At 42.2% G+C, this 19,589-nt stretch overlaps 1 protein-coding gene across 7 annotated transcripts in view; it reads left to right on the top strand.

Annotated features, from left to right (window-relative positions):
• The first annotated feature begins 5,197 nt into the window (after positions 1–5,197).
• The window catches only part of PTER (phosphotriesterase related), a 144,187-nt gene continuing 129,795 nt past the window's right edge, over positions 5,198–19,589 (top strand). For 5 of the 7 annotated variants that reach the window (XR_005355279.1, XM_038530003.1, XM_038530002.1 and 2 more), the window contains exon 1: positions 5,198–5,279. The gene's annotated coding sequence lies outside the window, so the exon portion shown is untranslated. Of the gene's footprint in view, positions 5,280–5,898; positions 5,922–19,589 lie in introns of those variants that run through there. The other 2 variants (XM_038530000.1, XM_038530001.1) reach the window with 2 other exon arrangements.

Genomic DNA, 19,589 nt, shown 5'->3' with positions numbered 1-19,589 from the left:
TTTTAATATTTACTAAGTGGCACGATCTTGCCAATTACTCACACAGAAGAATTCTTTAAGAGTTAAGGTTGCCAAGGCTGTGTTCCTCACACAGTACAAAATATTTCAAACCTTATTTCAACCAGGTTTCTGAAGAGCGATTTAAATTAATTTCATGGGGGGAAAAATTATACACACACACATACACTATCAAAAAATATCCTGAAATGATAGCAAGAAAATTATCCATTTTACGTAAAGAGCAAAAAGTCGAATTCTTTGAATTATAAATTCAAGCCACTGCTTTAACGTTTGCTTCAAGTCCACGTTGTTTTGTTTTTCAACACAGAGATGACTACTATTTGGTATTCTTCACAGACACATATGCCTGGACTTACAGTTAATGAATAGCTTCCCTGCTGACTTTTTTGGGTTTAATTTCATTCTGTTTAACTTAGCTCTCAACACTGTATTTATTAGAGATCAATAATTGCATTATTGTGTGCTAACAGATGCCTCTAACACTTCAACGATTCTCTCAAGGATTTGGGAAACCATCGTGGAAGCCATTTAATATTAGTTATTAATATTAGCTGGCTAAACGATGGTGGTTTTTAATTTGCATATAGAACGACCCTATTCTCTTACCAGGACAAATACCATACTAATTAGGGTCAACTAGCTGCTGTAACAAACAATCCCCACATCTCAGTAGCTTAAGAATCTAAAAATCCGATTTTTCACTCACGTTTTCTCACCATTAGGGTTGGTAGGGGGCTTCTGCTCCACATGGCCACTCCGATGCAGCCTGCTTTTCTCCTATGGCTCCATTTTCCAGGTACTAGGAATTCTCTCCGTCCTACCCATGAATGGAGAAAGAGTGGAGAATACTGGGTGTGTGGGAGGCTTTTTGATGGGCCCTTCCAGTTGTCACTCCCACCACATCCCACTGGCCGGCACCCAGTGGCCAGACCACACCTAACTGCAAGGGAGGCTGAGAAGTAGTAGAGCTACGTGCCCAGGAAAAGGAGCATCACCTAGCCACCAAATAAAATTGAGTCTCTGTCACAAATACCAAAAGAAACTGCTGGGCAAGAAAAAATAATAGGGAATTCAATTTAAAAAGTTTTTTTTTAATTAATGATGATATAACTGAAAATCATGACCTTTTATTTGTAGTAGCAAATCTACTGAGAGTAAGAGGTGTTCTAAATTCAAGTCAACTTTTCACAAGTCACTCACAAGCAGCTGTCCAAGGTCAAAATGTTTTTATTATGGCAAAATATCTCATAACATAAAATTTAACATCTTAACTGTTTTTAAGTGTACAGTTCAACCACGTTAAGTACACTCCCACTGTTGGGCAACTGTCACCTCTATCCACCTCCACAAATTAAAACCCCGCACCCATTGAACACTTGACTCCTCATCTCCCCTCCTCCCAGCCTCTGGGAAACCTCTATGAATGTGACCATTTTAGGAATGCACCTCATATAAGTGAAAGCATACAGTGTTTGGCCTTCTGCAGCTGGCTTATTTCACTTAGCAGAATGCCTTCAAAGTTCATCCACCTTGTAGCATTATCAAAATCCCCCGTGAGGCCAAATAACACGCCATTGTATGCATGTACCCCGTTTTGTTTCTCCATTCATCTACCAGTGAACCCTTGGACTGTTGCCACCTTTTTTGACTACTGTGAATCATGCTGTTCTGAACATGGGTGTTCAAGGCCCTACTTTCACTTTTTTTGGATACACACCCAGAAATGGAGTTGCCGGATCATTTGGTAATGCGGTGTTTAATTTTTTGAGGAACTTCTCTACTCTTTAACCACAGTAGCTGTTAAAGTCATAACAGCTCCAGAGACCAACTTGTAATTGGCTTCTACAAAAGGTTGTAATGACTCATTTGTAAAGGTACAGTCCCCATTAAAAAGTTTCCTGAATTGGAGGATTGTGTGTTTTCAATTTAGCTCTTTAAGAACTAGAAAAGTTTTAATTTCATTTTTCCTTTGCCTCTAAGTGAAGTGATAAAATACAGTGAGTAATTAGTTGTACTCTCTGGGAGGTGTAAAGAATGGGAATTTGCTAGGAAAACGTGTGTTGGAAGCTCTGTCCTAGCCCTCTTGTGACACTGGTATCTAATAGATTTCCTGGAAATGATGGGACTAGTTTATCACACTAAGACTAAAAATTAAACCAAGAAAATCTCTGCGGCATTGTCAATTTTGACTTCCAATTAACAATTAAAACCTGACAGCCACACCATTCACCAACTGATATCGTTGGCTGTGCTTTGTTTCTGCGGCTCATCTGATAATTATCTGGGTGACTCCATATTTTGACCTCTTCGGATTTTTTTTTCCATTGACTATTTTTGTGTAAATATTTAAAACAACTAACTAGGGTGATGAAAACCTAGTGCTTTCCAGAAGCTTCAGCCAAACAGCGAGGGGTTTTGGATGCTTGGTTTTGATTTCATTCTCTCTGCCAATTTAGGGTTTCTGAGTACAAGTACTGTCGAAATTCAAAGATACTATAAAAATGAAAAGCAGGTACTGTGGAAATGAGAGCACATTTGAACTGAACCCTTCTCTGAGAGATTGATTTGGAAACCTTTGGTTCCTTAATAATATGATTTTTAACGTGGCTATTTCATCACTGGTGTACGGCAGTACATTGATATGCTAGGTTTCAAAAAAGATCTCCAAGTTAAGCTTTTCCAGGCTGAAAAATGAAGTTGGGCCCAATGTTTGATATCAGATTATCATTTTTGATGGCAGCACATCATAAAAGACCCCTTCTTTTTTTATATAAATTTATTTTTTATTGTTGTTCAATTTGCCAACATATAGAATAATACCCAGTGCTCATCCCATCAAGTGCCCACTTCAGTGCCCGTCACCCAGTCACCCCCACCCCCCGCCCACCTCCCCTTCCTCCACCCCTAATTCATTTCCCAGAGTTAGGAGTCTCTCATGTTCTGTAAAAGACCCCTTCTATCCATTCTTGTCTGCGTGTCCTCAGGGCAGGCAGATTTGGGGGGTCAGCATTGGAGAATGTTTAATTATTTTTCAATAAAAGAGCATTTGGTGCTTAACTCACAACAGTGCTTACATCACTTATGATGTGAAATGGACTTATACAGTATATACCCAAATACTAGATGCCACCAACGCTTCTCACTACTATACACTGGATTTGCATGGCTTTTGCTCATCTTGTTTGAACACGTGCGTTCACAGGACTTTGATAACATTCCTGATATAAGTCACCTACATATTATTTTGAAGTTCCTTTGAAGGTATTTCTTGGGAGGAGAAATAAAATCTAGACTAGTTTCTCTGTAACACTGTCTTTTAAGGAGTAAAGCCACAGATGTAAGAGCCTGCCTGTGAAATCCATCACAGACCTTGCACTCTGCATGCAGTGTGAGCAGTAGAGAGTTTAGCAACTTCCATAAAGAAAAGCTGACGTCATTTTTAAACACGGATCTTGTGTATAATTTCACATCTGGCAGCAAGGACTAGTAAAATGCGTAGCATTATAAATACTGGACTTTGAGGCTTCTTCGCTTCAACAACCACCGTCAGGTACACATTTATATGGCTTCATGGTGGCAGCACGGACAAAGTGGTAGCCAGCTCCGAAATCACCCTAGAAGCTTCCCTCGATCCATCTATTCATTATACAATCTCAGAATGAGCCCCAGTCATTCCTAGTGATATTCAACTCTCTCAGTACTCATCCCTCCAGAGTTCTTAACCTCTACATTTATTCTCCTCTCTCGCACTCTTGGGCCCTATTTTTATCCGGTTCTCTGTTCTTAGGATTTGAGCAGCTGCCATCCTCGAGGACCATTGTCATCATTCAGTTTTGTCTCTGCCTATCCTTCACCAACCGACTTCTCATAGTTTTATCCTCCTTAAAAAATGAACACACACACACAACTTCATTTCCTTTTCTTTTTCTGACTTAAATATATCAGTTAATTATCTGGCCTCCTATCAAACTCAGAAGGTATGGTGTACTGACACCGACCAAAGTGGGTTCTCGTCCTGGCCTGGCACAAGATACTTCTCTCTTGGGATTTGTTTTCTCATCTGTAAGGAGAGGAGACAATGATCCTACCACATGTAGGTTGTTCTAAAAGTTAAGCATGGGGCAGCCCTGGTGGCTCAGCAGTTTAGCGTCTGCCTTCGACCCAGGGCCTGATCCTGAGACCGGGGATCGAGTCCCACGTCGGGCTTCCTGCATGGAGCCTGCTTCTCCCTCTGCCTGTCTCTGCCTCTCTCTCTCTCTCTCTGTCTCTGTCTCTCATGAATAAATAAATAAAAATCTTTAAAAATAAAAAAGTTAAGAAGGATAGCATATACACAGCACCTCTATGAGCAAAATTGGCCTCAGGAAACATTATTGTTATTATTATTATTATTAAATGTTGACCTTCCTTTCAAATGAAAACTGGAGATTCTTCCCAGCAATCATCCTCTTTTTCCCAGATTTCAGGATAAAATTAATTTAATACAGTGTAATACTTAACAGTATTACTGTGTAACATGAGGAGGGTTCCTAGGGCTGAGTTCTGTGGACAGCTGCACTCACTTCCCGAGTCGGCTGCCACCAGAGGTGCTAAGGCCACACGGACTTTGCAGAGATGAGACACCTTAGGCCCCAGCAGAAGGCAGTGGGGAAATAAACCCAGAGTTGCTTCGTATTCAGAATGATGATCCAAATCCTGTTCAAGACACTAAATTGAAAGCTCACCCCGATTAGTTATCCTTGGAGGAAATTAAAATCGCTACTAAAGCCTCCACGTTCCAGGCTTTTCTGTAAGACCTGAGATCTGGGGAAATGCAGCCGTCTCCTTGCGCCCTTGGGGGATCTGGCCCCTAATCCTGTCGACTCAGATGAACTAGAGAGAGACGAGGAACCTCTCCCGCCAGGGTATTTGGGGGTACAATAGACTCCTGCCGCCGATCGCAGCCTGCAGCTAGCAGCTCCTTGCCCTCCCCCGGGCTGGACAGGCCCGAGCCTGGCTGAGGGCGGACTTGGCCTGCAGGCCCTGGAGGGGGGCGGGGGGCGGGGTCGCCCCGCAGGGCGTGGCCTAGGGCAGAAGGGGCGTGGCCGGGGCCGCAGGACGTGACCTAGGGCTGGGTGGGGCGTGGCCGAACTTGGCCCCGGGACCCGGGCGGGGATAGGCCGGGGGCGAAGGGGGCGGGGAGCGGGGAGGCCAGGGCCCCGCCGGCTGGCGGTGCCGGGGTCGCGGGGAGAAGGCGGCGCGCGGCCGGAGGAGGCGAGGTGCGCGGGGCCGAGCGGGCGGGAGCCGGGGGCGGGGCGGGGCGGGGCGGGGTGCCGCTGCGGCCGGGGCCGTCGGTCCCTGCGGGGAGCCCCCATCCCCGGCCAGCGGCGCCCCGGGGGAGGGGGGCCGGGACCGCCCGCGCCTTAGCGAGCTGCGCGCTCCCCGGGGCGCAGGGGGAGCTGCAGGGCCGGGGCGGGAGGCGGCGGAGGCCCGGACAGAGGGGCTCGGGGGCCCGCGGCGGCTGCGCTGGGCCGGGGGCGCCTCTTCCGCGACGTCCACCTTCCATCTCCTTTCAGAAGCCTTGAAGTCGTGCCTCCGCGCCCGGGGCCTCCGCGTCGCCCGAGCTCGCCGTGCAGGGTCGCTCCACCTGAAGCTGCCCAGGCACGCTCGGGGGCGCCTGCCTCGGGACGCGAGCGGGGCTGGGACACCTTCCGAGGGGCCTGGGGGCAGGGCCGCCTCCGCCGGGGGCGCACCCACGGGACAGCGGCCTCCCGGCGACACGTGTCCGTGAGTCCTGAGGTCCCGCCGCAGGGAGGAAGCGCACAGGCGCTCGCTCCTGCCCTACAGGATCGTCCTCTCACTGTCCAATAGAACAAACGTCGGTGAGCACAGGGCCCGCAGACTTGCACCCTCTTGGCCCGGTAACGTTTTCATTTTGCATAGGCAGCGGGGTGTACAGCGGTTACCCTAAAATCCCGGTGTGATTCCGGACGTAACTAACCGCCCTTAACAAGAAATCTCAGTGCACCCTGCAAAGAAAAGGAGACCAGACAACTTGCTGTTGATAGCAAGATAGCGACTTAATTTTAAAGAGGATACTTCGAACACAAAATTCACAGCGTGCTACTTTATGAATTTATGTTTTTCATTGATGGAGGCTAGATGTGGCCCGGTCGTTATGAAAGTTACTAAGAGATCTGTAATACAGATTTGGGGCATAAAATAGCAAAATGCATTTTATTTCCATTCCTGGATCTTAGAATTATAATAGGAATAGGAATGCCCAAACCTAAACCTATATATATATTTTACATATATGCATATATATGCAATATATATGCATATATGTATGCACTATATATATGCAATATATATATATTGCATATATGTAATATATATATATATATAGCCAGTTAGTAAAAGCGAATCGCCAGGGGTCTTCTTCTTTGAGTTGCCCAAACCTATATATACATATTTTTTTGCATATATACATATGCTATACACACACACATATATGTATATATATATACACAAATAAACATATACAATACAAATACAAACAAATTTATATATATATATATATATATATATATATATATATATATATATATATATATATATATATATTTGCCAGTTAGTAAAAGCAAATTGCCAGGGGTCTTCTTTGAGTTCTGTGCACCTGAATACTCTGCACTGCTCTGTGAGGTATTCTGGGGTTACAGAAGAGGAAGGAAGGAAGGAAAGGCACAGATGGGTAAGCCACACTACTGGAAAGCTTAGAAAAAAAAGTCCATGTCTTTCTAACTCCAAAATCTGTGCTCCTACCACTTAGCCACTCCATACTTTTGTTCTTCACGAGTCTGCCTTTTATGCAACAGGAACTGCACATACACTGGTAGAAGGGGCAGGAAGCCAGGTTGCTGGCTTAAAGAACTCTGAGGACTCATGAGTGGAACTTAAGGCTATTTCTGATTCCAGCTCTGCAACTTTGGATGAATTACTTATCTTTGCTGGGCACATAAAGGTCATTGATCTCTAGGTCTCTATACTCGATCAAAAGGCCTATAGATTTGTGAAGACAAGATTCTGCTTTTACTATTTAATGATATATGTGGTCACACTTGGTGTTGAAATTACAAGGTGGTCATGAAAGGTTGGTTTATTCATTCAATAAATGTGTATGGTATAGCTGGACATGCCCCAGAACTGCTCTAATACAGAGCAGGACAGGCAAGGATTCTAGCCTCTAGGAATCTATATTTTGGTTGGAGGCAGAGAAGCCTGAGGAAACAAAGAAGGAATGAGCAAACAAATTAATTCACCAACAGCTACAAATTGTAAACAGAGGGCTGTGATAAAGGAAAATAGAGCAGGGGGGCGGGAGTTGGGAGGACTCTGCATGTGGCGCTGAAAACAGTCCGTCCTCATGAAGACCTTTTGATTTAGAAGGGTGAGAAGGACCTGGCGATGTTCATTGCTTGCAGTGGGACCTGCTGAGGCAAAGTAGCCATGAAAGAACTTGGCATGTTCTAGAAAGTGCCAGAACGTTGTTGTGACTGGAGCTTGGGTGATTGGTTCAAGATGAAGTTGGAAAGACAGGGCGGCACTAGGTCACACAAGGCTTTGTGCGGCCTGGTAAGTGCTCTAGATTTTCGTCTAACAGCGATGGGAAGCCACTGAAGAGTTGTGGGCAGGGGAGCGAAAGGGAGATGGCTGTGATGAGCCCAAATGAACGATGGTGGTAGCTCAGGCTAGGGTAGCTGCAGTAGGGACAGAGAATGTGGAATCTTCAAATGTCACTTTACCAGTGGGGCCTTGCTGACAACTATATTTAAAAGAACATCCTAACACCCCTCAAGCCCCCTGGCATTCTCATTCTCCCATTCCTTTAGTTTTCCTGCATACAACTTATCCCCATATGACACACTATATATTTTGTTTATGAATTCTTTACCCCCTCCTATGTCAACCACGTGAGGACAGGGTTTGCATGTTTTATTTACTCCTGTTTCTCCAGCACCTGTGCTGTGCCTTATGCAAAGTGGACTTTTTTGTTTGTTTTTTTATTTTTTATTTATTTTTTTTTCATTTTAAGATCTTTAACTTTTTTATTTATTTTTTTTCATTTTAAGATCTTTAACTTATTTATTTATTTTATTATTTTATTATTTTATTTTTAATTTATTTTTTATTGGTGTTCAATTTGCCAACATACAGAATAACACCTGGTGCCCATCACCCATTCACTCCCACCCCCCGCCCTCCTCCCCTTCTACCACCCCTAGTTCGTTTCCCAGAGTTAGGAGTCTTTACGTTCTGTCTCCCTTTCTGATATTTCCCACACATTTCTTCTCCCTTCCCTTATATTCCCTTTCACTATTATTTATATTCCCCAAATGAATGAGAACATATAATGATTGTCCTCCGATTGACTTACTTCACTCAGCATAATACCCTCCAGTTCCATCCACGTCGAAGCAAATGGTGGGTATTTGTCATTTCTAATAGCTGAGTAATATTCCATTGTATACATAAACCACATCTTCTTTATCCACTCATCTTTCGATGGACACTGAGGCTCCTTCCACAGCTTGGCTATTGTGGCCATTGCTGCTATAAACATCGGGGTGCAGGTGTCCCTGCGTTTCATTGCATCTGTATCTTTGGGGTAAATCCCCAACAGTGCAATTGCTGGGTCGTAGGGCAGGTCTATTTTTAACTCTTTGAGGAACCTCCACACAGTTTTCCAGAGTGGCTGCACCAGTTCACATTCCACCAACAGTGTAAGAGGGTTCCCTTTTCTCCCCATCCTCTCCAACATTTGTTGTTTCCTGCCTTGTTAATTTTCCCCATTCTCACTGGTGTGAGGTGGTATCTCATTGTGGTTTTGATTTGTATTTCCCTGATGGCAAGTGATGCAGAGCATTTTCTCATGTGCATGTTGGCCATGTCTATGTCTTCCTCTGTGAGATTTCTCTTCATGTCTTTTGCCCATTTCATGATTGGATTGTTTGTTTCTTTGGTGTTGAGTTTAATAAGTTCTTTATTAATCCATTTTGTTACCAAATCCATTTGTTATCAAATCCATGAATTTGATAAGTGCTTTGGATTTTGCTTCTAGAACTTGCTGATGAATAGGAGGTGGTAGAGAAAGATAAGGAGAATCCAAGAATGATGGCCCAGAAACTGGGCAGATGTAGATGTTAATGGAGAAGCAGAAGGCAAGGGCAAGAACAAATTGGGAATTGAGGTAGGGGAGATGGAAAGTCCCCATTAGTGAATGTTAAATATGTGATGTGTGGATTAGTTACCTATTTCTACATTTTAAAGATTACCCTGGAACGCCTGGGTGGCTCAGTGGCTGAGCGTCTGCCTTTGGTTCAGGGTGTGATCCTGGAGTTCCAGGATCGAGTCCCACATCGGGCTCCCCCAGGGAGCCTGCTTCTCCCTCTGCCTGTGTCTCTGCCTCTCTCAAGAATAAATAAATAAAAATCTTTAAAAAATTACTCTAAAATTTAGCCAATTAAAACAACAGCCATTTGTTATTTTGGTTTCTGTGGGTCTGAATTTGGGCATGGCATTGTGGGGTTTGTTCTGGCTTGAAGTCTCTCATAACATTACAGTCAATCCATCAGCTGTGGTCATCTCAAGGCTTGACTGGAGCCTAAGTTCTGCTTCTTAGCTTCTTCATATGGCTGTTGACAGATTTTAGCTGGCTGTTGGCCAGAGACTTCAGTTTCTTACCATATGGACCTCTCCATAGGGCTCCTCATGATGTACCTTCCCCCAGGGCAAATGTTCCGAGAGAGAAAGAGAACCCAAGGTAGAAGCCATCTTTTTTTTTTTTTTTTTTTTTCAAACTGATCTCAGAAGTAACATCCTGTTGATTCTGCTGTATGCTGTTGATTACACAGACCAACCCTGGTCCAGTGTGTGTGTGTGTGTGTGTGTGTGTGTGTGTGTGTGTGTGTGTGAACAACACAGGGGTGTGAATACCAGGAAGGATGGAGTTGTTGGGTGCCATTGTAGCATCTGCCTACCACAAGGTCTATGAGATGTCCAACGGGAAATGTCATATAGGCTGTTGGGTACATTATACCATAGCTCACGGGAGGGATCTGGGCTACAGATAATTATTAGGGAGTCATTAATCATGATATATGAAGCTGTCGGAAGTGTATAAAAGGACTAGGGAGAGAATATAGGTAGGGAAGAGGAACCTCGAACCTGTGTCCACGAGCCCAATGCTAAGAGGTCAGTGGAGCCAACAAAGGAGGTTGGCCAGTGAGGCAGGAGGAGAACCAGTACAGCATGCATTGTGGGGGTGGGTGATGACCTAATGACTTAATTGAATGACAGGTTTCACTGGACAAGTTCTCCCTTCCCCATGAAGGGTACAACATACCTCGAATATGGGGCTGAACTAAAAAGGATTTCTGAAAAAAAAAATGCAATTTAATACAGTTTGAAACGTGAATAGTTAAACTTTAACCCAGATAGAGAAAAGGAGAACACATATATGGGATAGAACAGAGTTTTGAGGAACCTGTCTAGATCCTTAGTGCCCTCTCGGTCTGGGATTATAGTTGGTAGAGAGCCCCTATGCAAGGATTTTAGAGGTTGCTCTCAGAATTAAACTTGAAGACAAAATAATGAACTATATAACAGAAGGACTACTGGCCTTGGCAAATGCCCATCCTTACTTCCATATACACTTTACAGCGTTACTGTACGAGAAGTATTTCTCCTCAATTGTCTTAAATAGCCCAGTAAGCCATATAGTAACAATGGGGAAAATTAATTCCTGATTAAGTGGTGTCCTGCTCAGGAACCCTATGAAGGACGAAGGGCAACCTAAGATGGTTAAATATATTTTTCACGCACCAAATATTCTTTAGGGTGTATTTTCAGAAGTCCAAGTTTTTCTAAGAAGGATTTCATTTAAAAAAAAAAAAAAAAAAAGGTTTTCATTCATAGACATCCTTCCTCACTTAAAAAAAAAAATGGGGGAGGGAAGAAGAAAAATAAAACACCTGCTCCCACCTGGCCACCTGGCCTAAAGCAGCTGTGGTTCTGAGTGCCCCTTCATGGAAACAGTGTCTGCCCAAATAGGCGTGCTTCTCTGCTCTGCATGGGAGTCGTGTGTCTCATCCACTTATCTGTCCCCTTCCAGCGAGGTATGGCCATGTGACTGACTTGCTTTGGCCAATGCAATGTAAATAGAGTGACGTGTCACTTCCAGGTAGATGCTTTTAGAGCCATTGAGAGGGGGCACCTGGGTGGCTCAGTGGTTGAGTGTCTGCCATGGGCTCAGGGGGTGATCCTGGGGTCCTGGGATCAAGTCCCATATCGGGCTCACTGTGGGGAGCCTGCCTCTCCCTCTGCCTGTGTCTCTATCTCTCTCTGTGTGTCTCTCATGAATAAATAAATTAAATATTTAAAAAAAAAAGAGCCAGCAAGAGGTCTGTCATTTGTCACACTTTCTTTCCCCCTGCCACCGTGACCATGAATTTTCTAGATAGAGGCTGTACTGTCTGCTTGGATCAGGACATGAGGACAGAGAGCAGAGCCCCCCATCGACCTGTATTAGATATGTCATGAGAGCTAGAAATAAACGTTTGTGTTTAGACCCCGAGATGTGGGCATTTGTTGTTACCACAGCATAACCTAGTCTATCCTGACTAATGTACTCAGTAACTGCTGAGCCACATGCATCCAGGGATTACTGATTTCTAGTTTACCAGACACATGGAGGCCTAGGAGGGAAGGTGCTGTAGAAGGCTCGCTGCTGGGACTAACGCTCCCCTTACTCTTGGGGAGACAGCAGGGGTACTTGTTTCCATAATGCACAACTCAGCCTCGTGATTTTCATCAAAAGGGACAAAATGGCATTTAGGTGTTTAATTACACCCTGTAAGGGCAGCCATTGTTAAAGTGTAAAAAACAGAAAGGCTCAATGCGTGGAGGGATAGTGATTTTTATTTTGAAAAACACTCTGTGTGTGTGTGTAGTGTGTGTGTATTTTTTTTAATTATCAGCTCACTTCCAAGTTTTCCAATACAAAGGACATGGGTTCATGGGTTCAGTGTTAAGAGATGATTCTTCCCAAATGGAATTATCCACAGATGCGTTTCAGAAATGATCTTGTCACCAAAGGACATTTGAAATGCATCATCCATACGCATTTTTTAAAGCAGCTTCGATGATTTTAAATATGGTTTGCTGGCTATCTTATTTTTGAACTAAGGACATCAGACCTAGGTTTTGCTCTCAATGTCCCGGAGGCAACGTGTTCACACTTTTACTGAGTTAAACAGAAGCGAAGCAGGGAACATTTTGCTTTGGGCAGAGCTGTGCTGCATTCTTAGGGATGTTGGCTATAAATCCATTCTCCCTAGAGGTTAACAATCAAAGTTCTCCCCCTCTCTTACTCAGACGAGTGATATGATGATGATAAATTGCTTGGACATGACTGCCCCAAGCACTAGCGTGATGAATTATGTTGTTGAGGGCATGACCACAGATTCTCCATTGTCAGTCTGCAATATTGAATATTGGCAGGATTCATAAACAGCCTTCTGCCAATTTTGGTCACCGCTTTGCATATTAAATTCTCTGTTTTCACAGGTCATGGTTCTTAGTTCTTAATCAACTCTGTCTCTCCCTGAATTCACTTAACTAATCAACCTTTTGTTTTTTTCTGTTTCCTACGCACGAAACGGATGGGGTGTTCTCACAGTTGTGTTCAGTAAACATTGAGACTTTCTTCACAGAAAGTGTTAAAATAGTAATTATTAGTCCTTTTCACTAAATCCAGAGTAATAACAGCTTATCTTGCAGTGGCTTAATTGGGTAATTATTTAGTGTTTGAAAAGCACTTTGAAGAGAATATTGGTAAATATTGTTGTGAATGTAATGCTCCTTTGTGTAATTCCAAGTCCACTGCAACCAAATACTCCTTTGCATTACTGTGTACCAACAATTATTTCTTAATATTGCTTACTATTTTCAAAATTACATAGGTACTGATTTTTGAATTTTTTTTTTTTTTTTGAGAGAAAGCTGGGGGAGGAACAGAGAGAGAGAATCTTAAGTAGGCTCCACACCCAATGAAGAGCCCGACATGTGGCTCGATCTCACGACCCTGACCTGAGCCGAAATCAAGAGTCAGGTGCTTAATTGACTAAACCAACCAGGCTGCCCCCTGATTTTTGAAATATTTAAAGTCTTTTCATAAACTCCTCAAGTTATCATGTTTATACTGTCACATTTCTACATGTCGTATCTATTACATTCGTTATATATCTGAAAAGTTAAATGTTATTGTCTTGTTCTCTAAAGTTTGGAGGAAATAGAAAGGCCAACCCTCAGCTCAGGGGTATTTCACATGATACGTCTTCTACATAATCTGTGTGTGGTATCTGCTTAACTTTTCAGCAAGCTGGCCTATTACACCATGACAGATAACTGAAATAAACAACTCTGAGTCCATACACTGAGCCATCACCTGATTATCATCGAAATTTGTCACAAAAGTGTTAGATTGAATCACACGTGCCTGGCCAGCCCTTTCAACAAATTTTCTACTCACTCTGTAGACCCAGATCTCCCAGGTGTATTTAAAGGCCACGTCCGTAGCTTGGATTAGGTGACCTCCATTACTGACGGTATTAGTTTGCTAGGGTTGCCATAACAAAATATCACCAGCTGGGTGACTTCGACAACAGAGATTTATTTTCTCACAATTCTGGAAGCTGAAAGTTCAAGATCAAGGTGTTGGTAGATCTGGTCTCTTCTACGGCCTCTCTTGGCTCGGCTGCCTCCTCCCTGTGTCCTCCCATGGTCTTCCCTTTGTCTATGTTGTCTGCATCCTAAGCTCTGCTCTTAACTACATAAAATCGTCCTATTGAATTAAGACCCACCTACAAAACCCCATTTTCGTGTGATTACCTCTTTAAAGGTCCCACGTCCATATCCAGTTATATGCAGAGGTCCTGGAGATTAAGACTCCAACATATAAGGTGGGGACACAATTCAGCCCACACCACTGAGCTGTACTAATGGTCTGCAGAAACTGCCATTTTTGGAATTATTTTCATTGATCATCAAATATGAGCAACCAAATGATGACTAGAAATCTTTGGAGGATCTACTCAGCTTATGAACTTCTTAACAGAAGGAGGAGAGTTTTATGCTTGTGACTTAAAACAATGAAGTAATTAGATAAAAACTGTAGCAGCATTGTTACATGTATTCTATGTACTCTATTAAGCAGTTGACCATAAAATGTACATAATTAAGTATACCTTGCCATCTGAACTACCACCGTCTAAATATTTGTTATAAATATTTATACTCAGAATCTCCTCTTTAAACCAAAACTCTTGCTATGATGAGTTCACATACTTGTGCCATCAAAAAGGGCAACAAGATGGAGTGGACACCATGGTCCCAGCTCAGATCGTCCCCCCGGAGGGGAACATCTTGGGCTTGCATTGTTAAATGTGTTGTGCACTTTTGCTTTCGTGTTATCAACTGAAAATGTCTAAGAAAGCAGGAGAGTTCTTTTTTTTTTTTCCAAAATATTTTTTTTTTTAATTTTTATTTATTTATGATAGTCACAGAGAGAGAAAGAGAGGCAGAGACACAGGCAGAGAGAAGCAGGCTCCATGTACCGGGAGCCCGATGTGGGAATCGATCCTGGGTCTCCAGGATCGTGCCCTAGGCCAAAGGCAGGCGCCAAACCGCTGTGCCACCCAGGGATCCTGAAAGCAGGAGAGTTCTAAAAAGAGATGATAAGCCTAAGAAGCTAGAAAAAATTTGAGAAAATATTAGGAATGATGAAAGCATCAAATACCTCAGTTTGACTGTTACCTGTCTACATCTACCATGGGTACCAAAGTTGTTTCTGGAAAACTTTACAGAGTGCCTTCAGAATACAGTAATACTGTTTTTTTTTTTTTTAATTCTAAAAAATGTCTTTCACAGTTAATTAATTGCCAGAAATCCTTAGAGGATTGTTATATAGGTCTATAACAGTATGTTAGTAATATCTGGGATAATTGGTTGGTGGTTTTGATGGGCTGCAAAACATTAATTTTCCCCTTAAAAACTGTTTTTATTAGAATCTATTGTTGAAGCTGGGTGATACCTAGAGGTTCATCATCCTCTTCTCTCCTCATGTGCAAGCTTTTAAAAATGCCCACATTAAACAGTTTAAAGCACCTGGGTAGCTCAGTGAGTTGAGCATCTGCCTTCGACTCAAGTCATGATCCCGGGGTCCTGGGGTCGAGCCCCACATGGGGCTCCTGCTTAGTGGGGAGTCTGCTTCTCCCTCTTCCTCTGCCTCTAACCTGGCTGATGCATTCATTTGCACTCTCTCAAGTCATGATCCCGGGGTCCTGGGTCGAGCCCCACATGGGGCTCCTGCTTAGTGGGGAGTCTGCTTCTCCCTCTTCCTCTGCCTCTAACCCGGCTGATGCATTCACTTGCACTCTCTTGCTCTCTGTCTCTCTCTTTCAAATAAATAAATAAAATCTTAAAAAAATAAAAAGTTGAAATCAAATAGTTTTTTAAAGAAATGAATGTAATATATAAAGTCCTGCAATGCAAAGTTCAGGACCCATCATGTTTTCAGGAAGAAATTACATTTGAATAATGAGGTATGGGTGCATATGTTAGACAATGCGTGTGTTAGTAGAGTGTGGTTTTTACTACCAATCCTCCATTGCAAAGTAATCGTTGAGAAACCCTTATCCAGGAAAGGCTATACAAGAGTGCCTTCACTGGTTTTGACCTAGATTATTTGACACATGTTTTTATTTATCACTCCCTGGTGTATGGCATGTCTATCACTTCATGAGTCAGTGCCTTCCTACCACAGAGCTGCCCAGCCTGCATTTTCTCCAAGTGCAGTCTTTAACTTCAGACACTCTCCATTTGCAGCTGCCCAAATCCATTTCACATGGGAATTCAGGAACAGGGGCGCTGGCTTCCAATGCACCATGCCTGGTGAATGCCTTCTTGTCTAGTACTTTCCGAAAAAATGTCCTCTGCTACCACAGGAGGGGTCTTTACAGGTTGCCACTAGGCAAGAAAAGATCTCTGCTGAGTGTACTTCAAGGGCTGCTACTCCAAAGCCCTGTCTCCAGCTTGTCACTGCCTTTGCCCATCCCAGTTCCCCCAGCATCCACAGGTAGGATCAGGGACTGCCCTGGGCATCTCTCATGGGTCTCACTCACAGTTCCACAGAAGTCAAAGAGCTGACATTCATTCCCTTTAGCTTCCTTGTTGCTTTGAACTTGCCCCTTTCTCATTCAGAAGCATCGTCAAGGTGTATAAATACTTTGAAGCAGCTTAGAGAATAAGAAGTAAAAAAATCGGCTGTGTTTGGCACTGATATTACCGAGCCTTTGGCCCTAAAGCCATACTTGATCTGTTGGCTATACAGGGAAGAGGAGGTTCCTGCAACTGGCGCCCAGTGCCCCTTTTTGATATAATTCCTTCCTCCTAGGCATTATGTTTTCACTCTTTGTTTATCAGGGTATGTCAGTAGAAAGATAAAAATATTTCAAGCTAAGAAATCCAGGTTTAATTTGATCTCTGTGAAGATTCTATATAGTTCTATGCATTGTCTATTGAATTTCATTTAATTGTTAGATTTAAAATATATGAAAAGAACGTATACATTAGGGACACTCCATGGACTTTTGCTACTGCTTATTCTTGCTACGGTGAAGTCAAAAGGATTAGTTTCTAAATTCCTTTGGTTTTTCGTAGACCAAATCAGAATTGTAAAAAGTTTTTCATATGGAATTTGCATAATGCATTCTGTAGGGATGGTGTAGTTTTTTTGTGAACTTGTTTTCACTTCCTTATTTTTATGTTTGTGTTAGTATTACCTCAGTAAAATGAGTTTCCATTAATTATCTTTTTTTTTTTTTGAACTTTATTTATTTACTCATGAAAGACACAGAGAGAGGCAGAGAAGCAAGCTCCCTGTAAGGGGCCCGATATGGGACTTGATCCTGGGACTCTGGGATCACACCCTGAGCTGAAGGCAGGCGCTCAACCACTGAGCTATCCAGGCATCCCTTCATTAATTATTCTTATAGAATCTAATGATTTTATACCATTAGCAGAAAATTTCTTTACCTACATGTTGCCTCTCTACAAAGAATGATGTATTCAACTTCAGAGTTTTATTCTATGAAAATTGAAAGCTTACTCAGTAGCTGTACCGTGTCTGACCATAATGTCTCAATCCATATTCTTGACACCATATATCATATTTATATCTTTAAATCAACATCATTTAAAATGATGTCAACAATTACAGGACCAACAAAAAGGTCTGAGAGTTAAAATTGGATGACAGCTTTCTCTGCCTAATTAGAAGTCATGATTATATTTCTGATGAGTTAGGAAGATGTTACCCCCAGAACAGGAGTTAGCTCTTTAATAGGCCAGAGAAAATAAATGTGTTACAATATACTTTAGAGGTGTTAAATGCCTTTTAATTTTCACAAACTCAGAATAATGTTTATCAGAATGAAAGAATCATCACTAATATTTATCAAATTTGTCAAATTTGATTCATTTTCCCATCATTTTTAAAGCATGTTTGCAGGGCACCTGGGTGGCTCAGTCAGTTAAGCATCTGCCTTCAGCTCAGACCATGATCTCAGAGTCCTGGGATAGAGCCCCATGTTGGGTTTCCTCCTGAGCAGGAAGTTTGCTTTTCCCTCTCCCACTGCCCCTCTCCCTCATTTGTGCTTTTTTTTCTCTCTCTCAAATAAATAAACAAAACCTTAAAAAAAGAAAAGAAGGCATGTTTGCTATTCCCAGGTACTACCTTTGCTAATTACTTAATATTTTTCTTTATTTATTTTAAATTTTTATTTATGATAGTCACACACACACAGAGAGAGAGAGGCAGAGACATAGGCAGAGGGAGAAGCAGGCTCCATGCACCGGGAGCCCGATGTGGGATTCGATCCCGGGTCTCCAGGATCGCGCCCTGGGCCAAAGGCAGGCGCTAAACCGCTGCGCCACCCAGGGATCCCAATATTTTTCTTTAAACTCACCCACTTTTTTCCTCATCCTAAACAGTAATATCCATAAAAATCAGAGGGTTGCAACATTTATTACTTTTTTTCCAATACACATTAAAATAAACAAATACGTGTTTAAGACATTTTAAATGCCCATATATCACCTAAAATTGGTTTGAACCACCAGTGGGATATATATCACACCTTCTGAAAACATTGGCAAAAAACAAGCAGATGACTGACTTTTTTTTTTACTTATCTCACTATCCACTAAGAAATAATTCTTGGCTGTAAAGTTGGCACAAAACAATTTTCAGAATAGTCTCTCTACTTGTACTGTGATAATCAGACAGTGTGAACACTGGGTATGTACGTGTATAAATATATGTACACATATATACATATACACAATGGATCATTTAAGCTGCTATTTGGGAAATAGCCAAGAGCTTTCAGTTGCTTAGGCACTCAGCATCATTTATTTGAGGGCTAATAGAGCCAGCATTATTTTATACTAGGTGCCTCTATTTTACTGTGAGTCATAAGCAATATAAAGAGTGATAATAAAGAAAGTAATAATCTGGGTTGTGAGGTATTTTTATTTCACTCACCTGTTAGTAATAATCTGAAGTTTATAATAAACTAAACACTGTACTATGATTTGTTCGAGAGTGGTTCAGAAAAAGAATTAGAATGATTATCAATAGGTTTCTCATTTCTACTATCTAAATATCCCCATTTATCTAAAGTCTAAACAAGGTGAACTCATGGGGGAGCCACTGGAGAGGTTGGATAAAGGTCATTTACTGCCTTTTTGCCTAGAATCATGGAATTTGTATCTGGAAGGAACTTTGGAGACCACCTTGTTTAACTCCTTCATTTTATCTGGGGGAAAACTGAGACTCACATGCTAAGTTTGCCAAAGAAAGTTTGGTCATATCAAGTTTTTGAAACCTTAATGCTATTGATGAAGTTTTAGTGTTTCTTCCTATTGGGGAAATAGAGATGTGTTCATAGGACCATTCTGTTGGCCCATCTGTGTGCATTCTTCCATTTTTGAAATACAGCAGTTCGGCATTAATGTTTGGTGGCACTCCAGATATTTAATAACTACTGACTACTGTTTGTATCAAATAAGACTAACCCTACTGAACATTATCAGCAATGTTTTCTGTTGCCTTTAATACATCTGAACGAGAGAGAAAAACTAGGACACTTTTCTAAGCAGTGACAAGATGCATCTTACAAAATAAATAAAATTTGTGTTCTTAGGGTGAGTACATTTAGATTCAAACATCTCATTCTTGGGCAGCCCGGGTGGCTCAGAGTTTAGCGCCGCCTTCAGTCCAGGGCCTGATCCTGGAGACCCGGGATCTAGTCTCATGTCAGGCTCCCTGCATAGAGCCTGCTTCTCCCTCTGCCTGTGTCCCTGCCTCTGTGTCTCTCATGAATAAATAAATAAAATATTTAAAAAAATTTTTTTTAATCCCATTCTTGATTTTTTCATCTGTATGTCTAATGGCAAAGCAAACAACA

The sequence above is a fragment of the Canis lupus genome, chromosome 2 (assembly GCF_011100685.1).
Source record: "Canis lupus familiaris isolate Mischka breed German Shepherd chromosome 2, alternate assembly UU_Cfam_GSD_1.0, whole genome shotgun sequence".
In the NCBI taxonomy this organism is placed as follows: Eukaryota; Metazoa; Chordata; class Mammalia; order Carnivora; family Canidae; genus Canis; species Canis lupus.
This window is presented reverse-complemented; position numbering and strand designations above follow the sequence as displayed.